Source organism: Nerophis ophidion, linkage group LG23 (genome assembly GCF_033978795.1).
Source record: "Nerophis ophidion isolate RoL-2023_Sa linkage group LG23, RoL_Noph_v1.0, whole genome shotgun sequence".
Taxonomy (NCBI): domain Eukaryota; kingdom Metazoa; phylum Chordata; class Actinopteri; order Syngnathiformes; family Syngnathidae; genus Nerophis; species Nerophis ophidion.
Window position 1 is genome coordinate 39,295,563 of NC_084633.1, and position 19,278 is coordinate 39,314,840.

The window sequence follows — 19,278 nt, forward strand, 5'->3', positions numbered from 1 at the left end:
AAACAGACTATGAACATAAATCAAACAAAACTTACATGGCATGGCATGAAGCACGAAACTATGGCAAGGCATGAAACAAGTCAGCACAGAGCAAGAAAAGATCACATTGATGCCAGGGCGACTGACTGGCAAAGACGAGCTTAAATACTGCCTCTGATTAGTGCTCGGGGAGCAGGTGAGCGGGCATTTTGTCCACCAGAGACAGGTGGACAAAATGAGTAACCAAGGAAACCAGACAAGGGAGTGGAAAAAAACAGGAACTTAAAGAGTCCAAAAGACAAACAGCACATGGCCAAACAAAAACATGATCAACAGACATTTTATTTATTATTGGTTAGCTTCAGAAGAACAATGTTATGATAAAGAATAAGAGACTTTTTAGACTCTAAAAATGTTGGTCTTACTTAAAAATGCACGCATTTAGTTGTATTGAGTGTTAAAAAATATGATATGGCTCTCACGGAAATACATTTTGAAATATTTGGCTTTCATGGCTCTCTCAGCCAAAAAGGTTCCCGACCCCTGCTCTAGAGCAAACATTCCCAAATAATTATTTGTAGATCTTTAAGATGGAAAGTGTAGCTGCCATTATGATGTGCAGTGATGTTTTCTAACATCCGTAAGTCGTATTTCAATGGTTGGAATCTGCGCTTATGGATGATATACCAGTTACTATGGTCATCTAATTAGTTACTATGGTCATCTAATTAGTTACTATGGTCATCTAATTAGTTACTATGGTCATCTGATTAGTTACTATGGTCATCTAATTAGTTACTATGGTCATCTAATTAGTTACTATGGTCATCTAATTAGTTACTATGGTCATCTGATTAGTTACTATGGTCATCTAATTAGTTACTATGGTCATCTAATTAGTTACTATGGTCATCTATTTAGTTACTATGGTCATCTAATTAGTTACTATGGTCATCTAATTAGTTACTATGGTCATCTAATTAGTTACTATGGTCATCTATTTAGTTACTATGGTCATCTAATTAGTTACTATGGTCATCTATTTAGTTACTATGGTCATCTAATTAGTTACTATGGTCATCTAATTAGTTACTATGGTCATCTAATTAGTTACTATGGTCATCTAATTACTTACCATGGTCATCTAATTAGTTACTATGGTCATCTAATTAGTTACTATGGTCATCTGATTAGTTACTATGGTCATCTGATTAGTTACTATGGTCATCTAATTAGTTACTATGGTCATCTATTTAGTTACTATGGTCATCTAATTAGTTACTATGGTCATTTAATTAGTTACTATGGTCATCTAATTAGTTACTATGGTCATCTAATTACTTACCATGGTCATCTAATTAGTTACTATGGTCATCTAATTAGTTACTATGGTCATTTAATTAGTTACTATGGTCATCTAATTAGTTACTATGGTCATCTAATTAGTTACTATGGTCATCTATTTAGTTACTATGGTCATCTAATTAGTTACTATGGTCATCTAATTAGTTACTATGGTCATCTAATTAGTTACTATGGTCATCTAATTAGTTACTATGGTCATTTAATTAGTTACTATGGTCATCTAATTACTTACCATGGTCATCTAATTAGTTACTATGGTCATCTAATTAGTTACTATGGTCATTTAATTAGTTACTATGGTCATCTAATTAGTTACTATGGTCATCTAATTAGTTACTATGGTCATCTATTTAGTTACTATGGTCATCTAATTAGTTACTATGGTCATCTAATTAGTTACTATGGTCATCTAATTAGTTACTATGGTCATTTAATTAGTTACTATGGTCATCTAATTACTTACCATGGTCATCTAATTAGTTACTATGGTCATCTAATTAGTTACTATGGTCATCTAATTAGTTACTATGGTCATCTAATTAGTTACTATGGTCATCTAATTAGTTACTATGGTCATTTAATTAGTTACTATGGTCATCTAATTACTTACCATGGTCATCTAATTAGTTACTATGGTCATCTAATTAGTTACTATGGTCATTTAATTAGTTACTATGGTCATCTAATTAGTTACTATGGTCATCTAATTAGTTACTATGGTCATCTATTTAGTTACTATGGTCATCTAATTAGTTACTATGGTCATCTAATTAGTTACTATGGTCATCTAATTAGTTACTATGGTCATTTAATTAGTTACTATGGTCATCTAATTACTTACCATGGTCATCTAATTAGTTACTATGGTCATCTAATTAGTTACTATGGTCATCTAATTAGTTACTATGGTCATCTAATTAGTTACTATGGTCATCTATTTAGTTACTATGGTCATCTAATTAGTTACTATGGTCATCTAATTAGTTACTATGGTCATCTAATTAGTTACTATGGTCATTTAATTAGTTACTATGGTCATCTAATTACTTACCATGGTCATCTAATTAGTTACTATGGTCATCTAATTAGTTACTATGGTCATCTAATTAGTTACTATGGTCATCTAATTAGTTACTATGGTCATCTATTTAGTTACTATGGTCATCTAATTAGTTACTATGGTCATCTAATTAGTTACTATGGTCATCTAATTAGTTACTATGGTCATTTAATTAGTTACTATGGTCATCTAATTACTTACCATGGTCATCTAATTAGTTACTATGGTCATCTAATTAGTTACTATGGTCATCTAATTAGTTACTATGGTCATCGATTAGTTACTATGGTCATCTAATTAGTTACTATGGTCATCTATTTAGTTACTATGGTCATCTAATTAGTTACTATGGTCATCTAATTAGTTACTATGGTCATCTATTTAGTTACTATGGTCATCTAATTAGTTACTATGGTCATCTAATTAGTTACTATGGTCATTTAATTAGTTACTATGGTCATCTAATTACTTACCATGGTCATCTAATTAGTTACTATGGTCATCTAATTAGTTACTATGGTCATCTAATTAGTTACTATGGTCATCTAATTACTTACCATGGTCATCTAATTAGTTACTATGGTCATCTAATTAGTTACTATGGTCATCTAATTAGTTACTATGGTCATCTAATTAGTTACTATGGTCATCTAATTAGTTACTATGGTCATCTAATTAGTTACTATGGTCATCTAATTAGTTACTATGGTCATCTAATTAGTTACTATGGTCATCTATTTAGTTACTATGGTCATCTAATTAGTTACTATGGTCATCTAATTAGTTACTATGGTCATCTAATTGGTTACTATGGTCATCTAATTAGTTACTATGGTCATCTATTTAGTTACTATGGTCATCTAATTAGTTACTATGGTCATCTAATTAGTTACTATGGTCATCTAATTAGTTACTATGGTCATCTAATTACTTACCATGGTCATCTAATTAGTTACTATGTTCATCTATTTAGTTACTATGGTCATCTAATTAGTTACTATGGTCATCTAATTAGTTACTATGGTCATCTAATTAGTTACTATGGTCATCTAATTACTTACCATGGTCATCTAATTAGTTACTATGGTCATCTATTTAGTTACTATGGTCATCTAATTAGTTACTATGGTCATCTAATTAGTTACTATGGTCATCTAATTAGTTACTATGGTCATTTAATTAGTTACTATGGTCATCTAATTAGTTACTATGGTCATCTGATTAGTTACTATGGTCATCTAATTAGTTACTATGGTCATCTAATTAGTTACTATGGTCATCTAATTAGTTACTATGGTCATCTATTTAGTTACTATGGTCATCTAATTAGTTACTATGGTCATCTATTTAGTTACTATGGTCATCTAATTAGTTACTATGGTCATCTAATTAGTTACTATGGTCATCGATTAGTTACTATGGTCATCTAATTAGTTACTATGGTCATCTAATTAGTTACTATGGTCATCTAATTAGTTACTATGGTCATTTAATTAGTTACTATGGTCATCCAATTACTTACCATGGTCATCTAATTAGTTACCATGGTCATCTAATTAGTTACTATGGTCATCTGATTAGTTACTATGGTCATCTAATTAGTTACTATGGTCATCTATTTAGTTACTATGGTCATCTATTTAGTTACTATGGTCATCTAATTAGTTACTATGGTCATCTATTTAGTTACTATGGTCATCTAATTAGTTACTATGGTCATCTAATTAGTTACTATGGTCATCTAATTACTTACCATGGTCATCTAATTAGTTACTATGGTCATCTAATTAGTTACTATGGTCGTCTGATTAGTTACTATGGTCATCTAATTAGTTACTATGGTCATTTAATTAGTTACTATGGTCATCTAATTAGTTACTATGGTCATCTAATTAGTTACTATGGTCATCTGATTAGTTACTATGGTCATCTAATTAGTTACTATGGTCATCTATTTAGTTACTATGGTCATCTAATTAGTAACTATGGTCATCTAATTAGTTACTATGGTCATCTATTTAGTTACTATGGTCATCTAATTAGTTACTATGGTCATCTAATTAGTTACTATGGTCATCTAATTAGTTACTATGGTCATGTAATTAGTTACTATGGTCATGTAATTAGTTACTATGGTCATCTAATTAGTTACTATGGTCATCTAATTAGTTACTATGGTCATCTAATTAGTTACTATGGTAATGTAAGTCAAAGCAGCTCAGACGAGGCACCAAGCAGTGTGGGTGGGGAGCGTTTCCACAGACGTGGAAGGAGATTTTCACAACAAAGTTCTAAAGCTTAGTGATGTATCAGATTGTAGGTGGGTTTATTTTGTACCCTTCGTGTTCATATTTCACTGTTTGTTGCATGTTTGTCGCACTTCACTTGATTGTAAAATGTGTCGATCAAAAGTGGGTGTGACGTTCATATTTTGTCAATATTCAGTGTTTTATCCTTCATAGAAAAATGTAAAATTACATTATGTTTTTTTAAGGCGGCCTGTCATAAAATTTTTAGCATTCAGTCAGACATTATTGTGAGGTTTTGTATTAATGTTCATAAAAACAGATACACCGGCCACCAGACGCATTTTTTTCTGTAAATGTGGCCCCCGAGTCAAAATAATAGCCCCGGCCTGATCTAGATGGAAATACAAATAATGACAATATAAACCTAACAGTTGAATGTTTTAATGATTATTTTGTTAACATCAGAAAAAAATCTGGAACAAAGAATTCCAAATTCAGATGATGGGTCAGTTAAGGACTTGAGTGAACTCATAGACAGAAATCCCAATTCCATGTTTCTTAAGAATGTGACAGAAGAAGAAATAATCAAAATTGTGAATCCAAGACCTCAACCAACTGTCATGGAATAGATATGGTAAGGATAAAAAAGGTTATCAGAGACATTTCAGAACCTCTGACATATATCAGCAACGTATCATTTCTAACCGGCAAATTCCCTGACGAAATGAAAATCGCAAAAGTCGTATTCAATCAATCAATGTTTACTTATATAGCCCTAAATCACTAGTGTCTCAAAGGGCTGCACAAACCACAACACAAACCACTACCACATCCTCGGTAGGCCCACATAAGGGCAAGGAAAACTGACACCCAGTGGGACGTCGGTGACAATGATGACTATGAGAACCTTGGAGAGGAGGAAAGCAATGGATGTCGAGCGGGTCTAACATGATGGATACACACAGTCGCGAGATGCCAGTCCAAAGCGGATCCGACACAGCAGCGAGAGTCCCGTTCACAGCGGAGCCAGCAGGAAACCATCCCAAGCGGAGGCGGATCAGCAGCGCAGAGATGTCCCCAGCCGATACACAGGCAAGAAGTACATGGCCACCGGATCGGACCGGACCCCCTCCACAAGGGAGAGTGGGACATAGAAGAAAAAAGAAAAGAAACGGCAGATCAACTGGTCTAAAAAGGGGGTCTATTTAAAGGCTAGAGTATAAAAATGAGTTTTAAGGTGAGACTTAAATGCTTCTACTGAGGTGGCATCTCGAACTGTTACCGGGAAGGCATTCCAGAGTACTGGAGCCCGAAATGAAAACGCTCTATAGCCTGCAGACTTTTTTTGGGCTTTGGGAATCACTAATAAGCCGGAGTCCTTTGAACACAGATTTCTTGCCGGGACATATGGTACAATACAATCGGCAAGATAGGATGGAGCTAGACCGTGTAGTATTTTATACGTAAGTAGTAAAACCTTAAATTCACATCTTAAGTGCACAGGAAGCCAGTGCAGGTGAGCCAGTACAGGTATATATGTATGTATATATGTATATAAAGGTATATACAGTACAGGTATATATATATGTATATAAAGGTATATACAGTACAGGTATATATGTATGTATATATGTATATAAAGGTATATACAGTACAGGCGTAATGTGATCAAACTTTCTTGTTCTCGTCAAAAGTCTAGCAGCCGCATTTTGTACCAACTGTAATCTTTTAATGCTAGACATGGGGAGACCCGAAAATAATACGTTACAGTAGTCGAGGCGAGACGTAACAAACGCATGGATAATGATCTCAGCGTCTTTAGTGGACAAAATGGAGCGAATTTTAGCGATATTACGGAGATGAAAGAAGGCCGTTTTAGTAACGCTTTTAATGTGTGCCTCAAAGGAGAGAGTTGGGTCGAAGATAACACCCAGATTCTTTACCGTGTCGCCTTGTTTAATTGTTTGGTTGTCAAATGTTAGAGTTGTATTATTAAATAGAGGTCGGTGTCAAGCAGGACCGATAATCAGCATTTCCGTTTTTTTGGCATTGAGTTGCAAAAAGTTGGCGGACATCCATTGTTTAATTTCATTAAGACACGCCTCCAGCTGACTACAGTCCGGCGTGTTGGTCAGCTTTAGGGGCATGTAGAGTTGGGTGTCATCAGCATAACAGTGAAAGCTAACACCGTATTTGCGTATGATGTCACCTAGCGGCAGCATGTGGATGCTGAAGAGTGCAGGGCCAAGGACCGAACCCTGGGGAACTCCACATGTTACCTTAACGTATTAATTAATAAGAATGGAGACATACACCATTTTACTGACTACACACCAGTTTCATTACTTCCACAATTCTCCGTAATCATGGAAAAAGTAGTCAATATTAGATATATTTACCAACAAAAGTGGGACGCTCTTGGAGAACCAATATGGATTCCCAGCAAATATCTCAACATCAATCAAAATAACAGAGGAAATTACCAATGCAATACAGTTGTGATCAAAATTATTCAACCCCCACACAATTTTGGTGTTTTAGCAAGTTGGACATTTATTCCGTATTTTGTTTATAGTCATATCAAATAAAGATGTGTCAAATAGACAAATGCAACTTAAATTGTAACACTGTATTTTACAAAATACCAAAAAAGGACATTTTTCTTAATATGTCATTGACAAAATGATTCAAGCCCCTAGTTCCATGCATCTTTAGTTCTTAGTAGAACATCCTTTGGCAGTAATGACATCCTTCAAAGGTGATACATAAGCTTCTTGCAAGCATCTACAGCTATTTTAGCCCATTCCTCTTGGGCAAAGGCCTCCAGTTCATTCATATTCTTGGGCTTGCGTGCTGCAACTGCCTTCTTCAAGTCCCACCACAGCTTATTCTAGAGGATTTAGGTCTGGCCACTGTGAAGGCCACTCCAGAGACTTCCAGCCCTTCTTCTGCAACCACTCTGATGTTGATTTGGAGGTATGCTTGGGATCCTTGTCCTGTTGGAAGGTCCAACGTCTCCCAAGCCTCAGCTTCCTCACTGACTTCATGACATTTGCAGCTAATATATCCTGCTAGGAAATAGAATTCATAATGCCTTGAACGCGCTGGAGATTCCCGGTACCTGAGGCAGAGAAACAGCCCCAGAGCATGATTGACCCCCCACCATGCTTAACAGTAGGCAAGGTGTTCTTCTCTTTGTAAACTTCATTTTTTTCTCCTCCAGACATAACGTTGATTCATAGGCCCAAAGAGTTCCAGTTTTGTCTCATCACTCCATAGAAGAGTTTCCCAAAACCTTTGGGGTTTGTCCAGATGATTTTTGGCATACTGGAGTCTATTTTTCTTGTGCCTGGTAGTCAGAAGTGGGGTGCGCCTGGGAGTTCTGGCATGGAGGCGCCTTATTGTCTGGGACGAAACCTGCGTTCCCCCCTCTGCAATGTCCTGTTGTAGTTCCTCAGCTGTTACCCGGGGGGTTTTTCACCACTGTACGCTTCAAATACCGGACAGCATCCTCTTTCTACCACGCCCAGGTAGTGTTTCCACCGTGTCTTTAGCTTTAAACTTGCAAATTATGCTCCCAACTGTGTCTCTTGGAATGTGTAATGTCTTTGCTATTTTCTTATATCCACATCCTTTCTTATGAAGAGAAATGACCTCCTCTCTTGACTTCTTTGACCACTCCCTGGACTTCACCATGTTGCAAATACACCATTGACCATCTACAACAGGGGTCGGAACCTTTTTGGCTGAGAGAGCCAAGAAGCCAAATATTTTAAAATGTATTTCCCTAAGAGCCATATAATGGGTTTTTTTTAACACTAAACACAACTAAACACGTGCATTTTTAAGTAAGACCATCATTTCCAGAGTAGAATAGGTCTCTTATTCTTTGTAATAACATTGTTATTCTGAAGCTAACTGTGGAGGGGGCGTGGCCTGCGGGCCTGCAGCAAAGCAGGATGTTGCCAGGACCGGCCTCGAAATCAGCGACAGGTGCGTAGACGGCCCACCTGGGCCTTGTTATCTAATCACCTGTCGCTCTGTTATAAGCAGCAGCCAGGAGGAGAGACAGGGTTGGGGCTGGAGCCAGAGGGCGAATGAGGACGAAAGAGAAAAAGACAATTTCTGGAAAGCAACTGAGAGAAAAATAAAATAAAACAATATTGTAACCCTAAACCAGGCTCGTGGGTGGTCTGAATAACCCCCAGGAGGGCAAGCCCCACACTAACCAATAATAAACAAATGACTTCTTGCCATTAATGCAACTTCTTGAACATAAAAAAGCATGAAAATGTTTTATATTTTGAACGTTATTTTTAACACTGTGATTACAAGTGGAATTATTCATTACTTATCGTGTTAAGAAATGTCAGCTCAGATTTATCCGAGAGCCAGATGCAGTCATCAAAAGAGCCACATCTGGCTCTAGAGCCATAGGTTCCCTACCCCTGGTCTACAAGAAGCTGAGCGTCACAGTCTTATTCAATCAGTTTAATTGTTGCTCGTTATGGTTCTAATCACATCTACAGGTGTTTTCAACACCTGATTGAAAAGACCTTATTCAAATTCCGTTCTTAAGAGTTATGATCTTCAAGGGGTTGAATAATTTTGTCAATGAGATATTAAGAGAAATGACACTGTTTGGAATGTTACAAAATATAATGTTGTAGTTCAAGTTGCATTTGTCTATTTAATGCATCTTTATTTGATATGACTATAAACAAAATACGGAATAAATGTCCAACTTGCTAAAACACCAAAATTGTGTGGGGGTTGAATAATTTTGATCACAGCATTTAAGTCTCATCTTAAAACTCATCTGTATACTCTAGCCTTTAAATAGACCTCCTTTTTAGACCAGTTGATCTGCCGCTTCTTTTCTTTCTCCTATGTCCCCCCTTCCCTTGTGGAGGGGGTCCGGTCCGATGACCATGGATGAAGTACTGACTGTCCAGAGTCGAGACCCAGGATGGACCGCTCGCCTGTATCGGTTGGGGACATCTCTACGCTGCTGATCCGCTTGAGATGGTTTCCTGTGGACGGGACTCTCACTGCTGTCTTGGAGCCACTATGGATTGAACTTTCACAGTATCATGTTAGACCCGCTCGACATCCATTGCTTTCGGTCCCCTAGAGGGGGGGGTGTTGCCCACATCTGAGGTCCTCTCCAAGGTTTCTCATAGTCAGCATTGTCACTGGCGTCCCACTGGATGTGAATTCTCCCTGCCCACTGGGTGTGAGTTTTCCTTGCCCTTTTGTGGGTTCTTCCGAGGATGTTGTAGTCGTAATGATTTGTGCAGTCCTTTGAGACATTTGTGATTTGGGGCTATATAAATAAACATTGATTGATTGATTGATTGAATAAATGTCCAACTTGCTAAAACACCAAAATTGTGTGGGGGTTGAATAATTTTGATCACAGCATTTAAATCTCATCTTAAAACTCATCTGTATACTCTAGCCTTTAAATAGACCTCCTTTTTAGACCAGTTGATCTGCCGCTTCTTTTCTTTCTCCTATGTCCCCCCCTCCCTTGTGGAGGGGGTCCGGTCCGATGACCATGGATGAAGTACTGACTGTCCAGAGTCGAGACCCAGGATGGACCGCTCGCCTGTATCGGTTGGGGACATCTCTACGCTGCTGATCCGCTTGAGATGGTTTCCTGTGGACGGGACTCTCACTGCTGTCTTGGAGCCACTATGGATTGAACTTTCACAGTATCATGTTAGACCCGCTCGACATCCATTGCTTTCGGTCCCCTAGAGGGGGGGGGTTGCCCACATCTGAGGTCCTCTCCAAGGTTTCTCATAGTCAGCATTGTCACTGGCGTCCCACTGGATGTGAATTCTCCCTGCCCACTGGGTGTGAGTTTTCCTTGCCCTTTTGTGGGTTCTTCCGAGGATGTTGTAGTCGTAATGATTTGTGCAGTCCTTTGAGACATTTGTGATTTGGGGCTATATAAATAAACATTGATTGATTGATTGATTGAATAAATGTCCAACTTGCTAAAACACCAAAATTGTGTGGGGGTTGAATAATTTTGATCACAGCATTTAAATCTCATCTTAAAACTCATCTGTATACTCTAGCCTTTAAATAGACCTCCTTTTTAGACCAGTTGATCTGCCGCTTCTTTTCTTTCTCCTATGTCCCCCCCTCCCTTGTGGAGGGGGTCCGGTCCGATGACCATGGATGAAGTACTGACTGTCCAGAGTCGAGACCCAGGATGGACCGCTCGCCTGTATCGGTTGGGGACATCTCTACGCTGCTGATCCGCTTGAGATGGTTTCCTGTGGACGGGACTCTCACTGCTGTCTTGGAGCCACTATGGATTGAACTTTCACAGTATCATGTTAGACCCGCTCGACATCCATTGCTTTCGGTCCCCTAGAGGGGGGGGGTTGCCCACATCTGAGGTCCTCTCCAAGGTTTCTCATAGTCAGCATTGTCACTGGCGTCCCACTGGATGTGAATTCTCCCTGCCCACTGGGTGTGAGTTTTCCTTGCCCTTTTGTGGGTTCTTCCGAGGATGTTGTAGTCGTAATGATTTGTGCAGTCCTTTGAGACATTTGTGATTTGGGGCTATATAAATAAACATTGATTGATTGATTGATTGAACTGTAGACGGTAAAGAATGTGCGGCCACAGTATTCATGGAATTAACATAAGCATTTGACACAATTAATCATGATATTTTAATACAAAACCAACAGGAAGCAATATGTGAAGATGGGTGAAAATATGTCAACACAGCTAGATATAGCTTGCGGTGTACCCCAGGGATCATTACTGGGACCAATATTGTTTAATCTTCGTATGAACGACGTTTGTAAAATTACAAAGGACTTAAAGTTTGTTTTATTTGCAGACGACACGACTGCTTTCTGTTCAAGAGAGAACACATGGAAGATAATACAAATATTAACAGAAGAAATGAACAAAAGGTTTGACAAAAGCACTCTTTGAATCTCAGTAAAACTAAAATAATGCTTTTTGGTAACAGTAGAAAAGAGCATCATACACGAATACAAATAGACGGCATAGATATTGAAAGGGTAAAAGAAACCAGCTTTCTGGGAGTATTAATAGATGATAAAATGAACTGGAAATCTCTTATACAAAACATACAACATAAGGTGGCAAAAAAATATTCAATAATGAATAAAGAACAATACGTCCTGGGCCAAAAACCACTTCATATTGTCTACTGCAGGGGTCACCAAGGCGGTCGCCCATAAGGACCAGATGAGTCGCCCGCTGGCCTGTTCTAAAAAATAGCTCAAAAAGCAGCACTTACCAGTGAGCTGCCTCTATTTTTTTAAAATGTATTTATTTTCTAGCAAGCGAGACAAAACTCAAATATAATTTAAAAATCCAAGAAGATATTTTAAAGACTTGGTCTTCACTTGTTTAAATAAATTCATTTATTTTTTTACTTTGCTTCTTATAACTTTCAGAAAGACAATTTTAGAAAAAAAATACAACCTTAAAAAGGATTTTAGGATTTTTAAACCCATATACCTTTTAAATTCCTTTCTCTTCTTTCCTGACAACTTAAATAAATTTTCAAGTATTTTTTTTTTTTTTTTTTAATAATAATACAACTTTTTTTATTTGATTCTTCATTTTAGCTTCTGTTTTTTTTAACCAAGAATATTTGTGAAATATTTCTTCAAACTTCTGATTAAAATTAAAAAAAAATGTTCTGGCAAATCTAGAAAATCTGTAGAATCAAATTTAAATCTTATTTCAAAGTCTTTTGAATTTCTTTTAAAATGTATTTTCTATAAAATCTAGAAGAAATAAGGATTTGTCTTTGTTTGAAATATAGCTTGGTCCAATTTGTTATATATTCTAACAAAGTGCAGGTTGGATTTTAACCCATTTAAAACATGTCATCAAAATTTAAAAAAATAATCTTAACCAGGAAAAAATACTAATGATGTTCCATAAATTCTTTTTTTTAATTTTTTCAAAAAGATTCGAATTAGCTATTTTTTTCTTATTTTTTTGGGTTGAATTTAAAATTTTAAAGAGTCGTAATTGAAGAAAAACTATGTTTCAAAATTTAATTGTTATTTTTTTGGTGTTTTTCTCCTCTTTTAAACCGTTCAATTAAGTGTTTTATTTATCATTTATTCTCTACAAAAAACCTTCTGTAGAAGGAAAAAAAATGTACGATGGAATGACAGACAGAAATACCCTTTTTTTTTTATATTTATCTGTTTCTATATATATTTATTGTGAGAAATCATTAAGATGATCAGTGTTCCCACAAAGATAAATATCATTAATTATTAATAATAACATAGACTTAAAGGAAAATTGCGCAAATTGGCTATTTCTGGCAATTTATTTAAGTGTGTATCAAACTGGTAGCCCTTAGCATTAATCAGTACCCAAGAAGTAGCTCTTGGTTACAAAAAGGTTGGTGACTCCTGGTCTACTGCTCGCTAGTGTTACCATATCTGACTTATTGTGCAGAAATATGGGGCAATAACTCCAAATGTGCGCTACATTCGTTAACTGTGTTACAAAAAAGATCAATTTGACTGATACATAACGTTGGGAATAGAGAACATACAAAAACTTTATTTATTGAGTCAAAAATATTTAAGTTCGATGATTTGGTAAAATTGCAAACAGCTAAAATGATGTAAAAAGCAAATTATAACCTGCTAGCAAAGAATGTACAACAAATCTTCTCAACTAAAGAGGAGAAATATAATCTTAGAGGAAAATCAAATTTAAAACATTTGTATGCACGTACAACACTTACAACCTTCAGCCTATCAGTATGTGGAATAGATGAAGTAAAGAAGTTAAAGATTGTACTGATATGATCCATTTTAAGAGGTTGTTCAAATGGATAGGGCTTACAAAGTACAAAGAAGAATAATTATGAGAAATACTTTCAACCTTATTGAAAATAAGGTGTTCTTCATCTCAGTATGTTAATAATGACTGACTTAATTAAATATTAGAAAACTGTTGTGTATACTAATTCACATATGTCATTCTATTGTTCCATTCTAGAGGCTAATCTTTCCCGTGATAAAATGGCGACCAAGGTGATCAAAAAGGTCAACCAAAGAATGAGATTCCTCTACAGAATCTCCTCTCTGGTCAACAAAAGCACCTTGAGGATTCTAGCGGGAACTCTCATTCAACCCTTCTTCGATTACGCTTGCACCCCCTGGTACCCCAGCACCTCCAAAACCCTCAAATCTAGACTCCAAACGTCCCAGAATAAGCTAGTCCGGTTACTTTTAGACCTCCACCCCAGATCACACCTCACTCCAACCCACTTCTCCAAAGTGGGCTGGCTCAGGGTGGAGGACGGAGTAAAACAACTTGCACTGAGCCTAGTCTATAAAATCCGCTACACCTCCTTGATACCCAAGTACATGTCAAACTACTTCCTTAAATGACCGCCATAACCACAACACCAGAGGGAGCTCCACAAACCACGTTAAACCCAGATTCCGATCCAACAAAGGTCTTAACTCATTCTCTTTCTATGCCACATCAATGTGGAATGCACTCCCAACAGGTATAAAAGTAAGTGCATCTCTATATTCCTTCAAAACCGCTCTAAAACAACACCTCCAGGCAACTTCTACCCTTTACTAATACCCTCCTCCATTCACATCCCATCTCCCCGGATTATAAACAACTCAAATGTACTTCTAATGTACATACTTGTTCTTATGCTATGTGAACTCACTATGTTCTCTGCTGGCTGTACATATCCTACTAAATAAGACCTACACGGTTTCAATGTCCACATTTTTCTGTTGATGCAATTGTTGATGACTGAAGTACTGATATCAACCAAAGCTCCACATCCCACCCCCCGGATTGTAAATAATTCAATGTATATACTATGATGATTAACCTGTGTGATGACTGTATTATGCTGATAGTATATATTTGAACCATGAATTGATTAACGTGGACCCCGACTTAAACAAGTTGAAAAACTTATTGGGGTGTTACCATTTAGTGGTCAATTGTACGGAATATGTACTGTACTGTGCAATCTACTAATAAAAGTATCAATCAATCAATCAATCAATCAATCAATCAAAATTGTAAAAAGGTCAGTAAATGATGTATGTATTTGTAAATGCTCTGACGTGGGAAAGGGGTGGGATTAAATAAACTTTGCTTCTTCCTACTCCTTTTCGGACATGATGTAAAGTGATTGATTGAATGATATGAAATTGTGTGATGTATTATGCTGTAAGTGTGTTCATGTTCCAAATAAACTAAAAAAATAAGGAAAGATTAAAGCTGCAAGCAGCGATGGACGGGACCGTTCTGGCCCCTGCGACCCAAGCCCAGATAAGCGGTAGAAGATGGATGGATGGATGATTACACAGAGAAAAAGTTGTATACACATGTTTTATACATCAGTCTCATAGTAACAGTTGTAAAGTCGCCTTGGTGCCACCATTTTGAGACTAATGCACAGTGAATGTAATGCAGTTGTTGTATTAAAGTGGGAATAGTAAACTTCCTGTTGATTTTAGTTGGGGTGGTCAGTGTATGAAATATAGGTCTCAGTGAGACCTACAGTATGTTGAGGTTTTTGTTTCATGTGTGTATGACAGTCCTACAGTTTTGTCTGAGCAGAAAGCCGGCATTTTGTGACAACAGCAAGCGCAAAGGTTCTTTGAAGGGGCTCATAAAATCCAAACCGGGTTAGTAATTAAAACTCGTTCTTTAAAGGGGAACATTATCAGCAGACCTATGTAAGCGTCAATATATACCTTGATGGTGCAGAAAAAAGACCATCTATTTTTTTAACCGGATTTCCGAACTCTAAATGGGTGAATTTTGGCGAATTAAACGCCTTTCTGTTCATCGCGCTGGAGGCGATGACGTCAGAATGTGACGTCGCCGAGGTAACACACCCACCATTTTCATTTTCAACACATTACAAACACCGGGTATCAGCTCTGTTATTTTCCGTTTTTTTGACTATTTTTTTGGAACCTTGGAGACATCATGCCTCGACGGTGTGTTGTTGGAGGGTGTAACAACACTAACAGGGAGGGATTCAAGTTGCACCACCGGCCCGGAGATGCGAAAGTGTGTGCCGCCAGACCCCCATTGAATGTGCCAGAATGTCTCCACATTTGACCGGCGATGCTAAGGCAGACATGGCACAGAGATGTATGGATAACCTGCAGATGCATTTGCAACGATAATCAACGAAATCACAAAGGTGAGTTTTGTTAATGTTGACTGCCAGCTAATCGATGTTAACATGCTACGCTAATCGATGCTAACATGCTATTTACCGGCAGTGGTAAAGCAGACATGGCACAGAGATGTATGGATAACCTGCAGATGCATTTGCAACTATATTACGTTTCCTTCCACCCACATTTAATGCGAAACAAACACTTACCAATCGACGGATTTAAGTTCCTCCAGTGTCAAAAGATGCGAAAGTCCTGATCGTTTGGTCCGCACATTTTACCGGCGATGCTAACGCAGCTATTCGGCCATGCTATGGCTATGAATAGCATCAATAGCTATTCGCTCAATAGCTTCAGTTTCTTCTTCAATATTTTCATACTCCAACCATCTGTTTCAATACATGCGTAATCTGTTGAATCGCTTAAATCGCTGAAATCCGAGTTTGAATCCGAGCTAATGTCGCTATATCTTGCTGTGGTATTCCCATTGTTTGTTTACATTGGCAGCACTGTGTGACGTCACAGGGAAATGGCCAGTGTCTTTGCAGAGAGTCGAAAATAAGGCACTTTAAAGCTTTATTTAGGGATATTCCGAGACCGGTAAAATTTTGAAAAAAACTTCAAAAAATACAACAAGCCACTGGGAACTGATTTTTATTGTTTTTAACCCTTTTGAAATTGTGATAAGGTTCCCCTTTAAATAAACTTTGCTTCTTTCTACTCCTTTTCGGACATGATGTAAAGTGATTGATTGATTGATTGAATGATATGAAATTGTGTGATGTATTATGCTGTAAGTGTGTTCATGTTCCAAATAAACTAAAAAAATAAGGAAAGATTAAAGCTGCAAGCAGCGATGGACGGGACCGTTCTGGCCCCCGCGAGCCAAGCCCAGATAAGCGGTAGAAGATGGATGGATGGATGATTACACAGAGAAAAAGTTGTATACACATGTTTTATACATCAGTCTCATATTAAACAGTTGTAAAGTCGCCTTGGTGCCACCATTTTGAGACTCTAATGCACAGTGAATGTAATGCAGTTGTTGTATTGAAGTGGGAATAGTAAACTTCCTGTTGATTTTAGTTGGGGCGGTCAGTGTATGAAATATAGGTCTCAGTGAGACCTACAGTATGTTGAGGTTATTGTTTCATGTGTGTATGACAGTCCTGGAGTTTTGTCTGAGCAGAAAGCCGCCATTTTGTGACAACAGCAGCAGCGCAATGGTTCTTTGAAGGGGCTCATAAAATCCAAACCGGGGTAGTAATTAAAACTCGTTCTTTAACTTTTAATCAGAAGGATTCAATCTTTCTTCTGTGCTTATTTGAAGCCGGAACGACAAACGCCTCAGAGGAGATAATGTTTGAAAAAAAGCAACATTTTTTTAGCCAACTTTTGTATTGAAGAGGGAATAGCAAACTTCTTGTTGATTTTAGCCGGGGTGTGTGAGTGTATGAAATATAGGTCTAACTGAGACCTACGTAGTGGTTCATGTTTCTACAACACTCCTACTGGAAGTTACAGACAGTTTTGTCTGTGTTTTTTGATTAGACCGCAATTTTCGCCAGTCCTGATGTGTGTGTGAAATTTGGTGAGTTTTGAAGCATGTTAAGGGGGTCAAATTACAGCTCAAAGAGGCGGAGGTATAATAATAAAGAATAATATTAATAATAATAATTAATAAAACCTTAGAAATTCAATTGGGTCTAAATAGGGTCCTAAAAACAAGAAGGGTTGGAATTGGGGGTTAAATCACCAAAATTGATTCCTGGGCGCGGCTACTGCTGCTGCTCACTGCTCCCCTCACCTCCCAGGGGGTGATCAAGGGTGATGGGTCAGATGCAGAGAATAATTTCACCACACCTAGTGTGTGTGTGTGACAATCATTGGTACTTTAACTTTGACCTCCAAATTCTTCAGGACAAGCTATAGTGAATTATATTTTCTATAGCGCTTTTCTCTAGTGACTCAAAGCGCCTTACATTATCTAAGTTACATTTAAACCAGTGTGGGTGGCACTGGGAGCAGGTGGGTAAAGTGTCTTGCCCAAGGACACAACGGCAGTGACTAGGATGGCGGAAGTGGGAATCGAACCTGCAACCCTCAAGTTGCTGGCACGGCCGCTCTACCAAACGAGCTATGCCGCCCAAAATCATCAGCCCGGAGGTTGGGTCTTGGGCGCAGTTGGGTGTTCCAACAGGACAATGACCCCTAACACACGTCAAAAGTGGTAAAGGAATGGCTAAATCAGGCTAGAATGAAGGTTTTAGAATGGCTTTCCCAAAGTCCTGACTTAAACGTGTGGACAATGCTGAAGAAACAAGTCCATGTCAGAAAAGCAACTCATCAGCCCGGAGGTTGGGTCTTGGGCGCAGTTGGGTGTTCCAACAGGACAATGACCCCTAACACACGTCAAAAGTGGTAAAGGAATGGCTAAATCAGGCTAGAATGAAGGTTTTAGAATGGCTTTACCAAAGTCCTGACTTAAACGTGTGGACAATGCTGAAGAAACAAGTCCATGTCAGAAAAGCAACTCATCAGCCCGGAGGTTGGGTCTTGGGCGCAGTTGGGTGTTCCAACAGGACAATGACCCCTAACACACGTCAAAAGTGGTAAAGGAATGGCTAAATCAGGCTGGAATGAAGGTTTTAGAATGACTTTCCCAAAGTCCTGACTTAAACGTGTGGACAATGCTGAAGAAACAAGTCCATGTCAGAAAAGCAACTCATCAGCCCGGAGGTTGGGTCTTGGGCGCAGTTGGGTGTTCCAACAGGACAATGACCCCTAACACACGTCAAAAGTGGTAAAGGAATGGCTAAATCAGGCTGGAAGGAGAGTTTTAGAATGGCTTTCCCAAAGTCCTGACTTAAACGTGTGGACAATGCTGAAGAAACAAGTCCATGTCAGAAAAGCAACTCATCAGCCCGGAGGTTGGGTCTTGGGCGCAGTTGGGTGTTCCAACAGGACAATGACCCCTAACACACGTCAAAAGTGGTAAAGGAATGGCTAAATCAGGCTGGAAGGAAGGTTTTAGAATGACTTTCCCAAAGTCCTGACTTAAATGTGTGGACAATGCTGAAGAAACAAGTCCATGTCAGAAAAACAATACATTTAGCTGAACTGCACCAATTTTGTGGTCAAAAATTGAAGCAGAAGTTTGTGGATGACCACCAAATGCACCTTATTGCAGTGAAACTTGCCAAAGGACATGTAAGCAAATATTAAGATTGCTGTATGTATGAAACATTGATTTGATGTACAAGTGTTTTGAATGAAGAGCTCAGTCACACAATCAACTTATCCCCTGTATGTTGAGGTATTACTTTACTTGCATCTTTTCCTGAAGTAAAAAAATTGGATTAAACCAAAATCAAATGTCTTTAATCATTTGAAAGACAAAAAGTGATATTTAAAG